The sequence below is a fragment of the Otolemur garnettii genome, unplaced genomic scaffold (assembly GCF_000181295.1).
Source record: "Otolemur garnettii isolate 467f Iridium unplaced genomic scaffold, OtoGar3 scaffold00201, whole genome shotgun sequence".
NCBI classification, from domain to species: Eukaryota; Metazoa; Chordata; class Mammalia; order Primates; family Galagidae; genus Otolemur; species Otolemur garnettii.
Genome location: NW_003852596.1, coordinates 2,320,644 through 2,322,457, shown reverse-complemented (window position 1 = coordinate 2,322,457; position 1,814 = coordinate 2,320,644).

Genomic DNA, 1,814 nt, shown 5'->3' with positions numbered 1-1,814 from the left:
GAGTCAATAATAGTGGTTATAGGACGAGTCTAGTTCTCTTGAGGTAGTAATTTACAAAAGCTATGAAGTTTACCACCAGCCCCGATAACAGAAATGCATTTTTCTAGAACACTAGAAAATAATCAAATGGCCAGATGCAGAATACCCTGGTCAAATTTTCATGATGGGAAGATGTTCTTCTGTGGATTTCAGTTTTGAAGGCAGATGTTGATGACAGCAATCAGGGCAATTACAAAAAAATCACAAAATCTGGTTTGTCGTGAAATTCATTCATAGACAAGAAAATCAATATTCTTTCTATACATTATCAACCACTGTATGTCAGATTATTTATGCAACTGACAAAATCATTATAACGCACAAAAATAAGCATGCTTAATTGAATGAAACCCAAATAGATGAGACCGTGTATGTAAATCTAAGCATCTGTAATGGTCACCGAGGGTGATCCAGATAGTCACAGCTCCAAAATGAAGCTCCTGATTACTTCGAACTGAGGATTAGGCTGTGTGATCTGTGTGACAGCTGTGACAGGTAATAAAAGAGAAGTTCCAATAAAGAGACACAATGCTGCATAACAATGTCACAAGAAGCAACAGATAAAACCAATATTCATTAGAATTTGAGCTTAAGGTTAGCAAAGGTACTTTTATTCTATAGAGATTCGGAAATCGGGAAAGTTGTTCTTTTCCTAAATTAACAGAAGATATGGGTAGTCCCAAATTAAGATAGTATCCGTGTGTTTTGATATATCGAAGCTAGCTGGCAGCAGTTTTCATGTTTTCTCACTCTTCTTGCTCTGTGAAGCCTATTTTGCTCTTCCAATTCCCAGGAAGTGGAAGATACAATCAATTTTCTTTGCACTCTCAGCTGCCTTCTACTACACCTCTTCTTTGGGGACCTTTGTTTACCAGCCCAATGACTACCCTGGTCAATTCATACCACAAGTGAGAGGAAATTAATGTAATAAGTTCAAAACACATAAGGGAAATATCTTATTCCCATATGTAAAAATAGAATTTTCCTTCCATTTAATGAGACTCATGAGTATTTAGCTTTAGGTATAGTTGGATAACAGTCCAGATGACATAATTTATTTTCTGAATCGTGAGATAGGAGTAGAAAATTCTTTCTCCGACAAACTAGCTCTTGTCATTTTTTTCCCATGGCTATATAAGAAAAACAGCAAATAGAGTGTTAGAGAAGGAAAGAATCGCATAGGGACGTGAGAGTTTTTTCCCCTATAAAATACAGCCATACCTCACTTCCTGACAAGGATACTTTCTTTTTTTTTTTTTTTGAGACAGAGCCTCAAGCTATCCCCCTGAGTAGAGCGCCATGACATCACAGCTCACAGCAACCTTCAACTCCTGGGATCAAGCGAGTCTCCTGCCTCAGCCTCCCAAGTAGCTGGGACTATAGGCGCCTGCCACAACACCCGGCCAATTTTTTTTTTTTTTGGTTGCAGCCATCATTGTTGTATGGCAGGCCCTGGCTGGATTCGAACCCGCCACCTTAGGTGTATGTGGTTGGCGCCTTAGCCAAAGATACTTTCTAAGAAATGTGTCATTAGGCAGTTTCACTGTTGTGTGAACATCATAAAGTATACTTACACCCACTTAGGTGCTATACTTACCACACACCTAAGCGGTATGCTATAGCCTATGACTCCTAAGCTATAAACTTGTACAGCATGGTACTGTAATGAATACTGTAGGCAACTATAACAAAATGGTGCGTATTTGTGTATAGAAACATAGAAAAGGTACCATAAAACCATGATATAAAGGATAAAGCATGGTATACCTGGATAA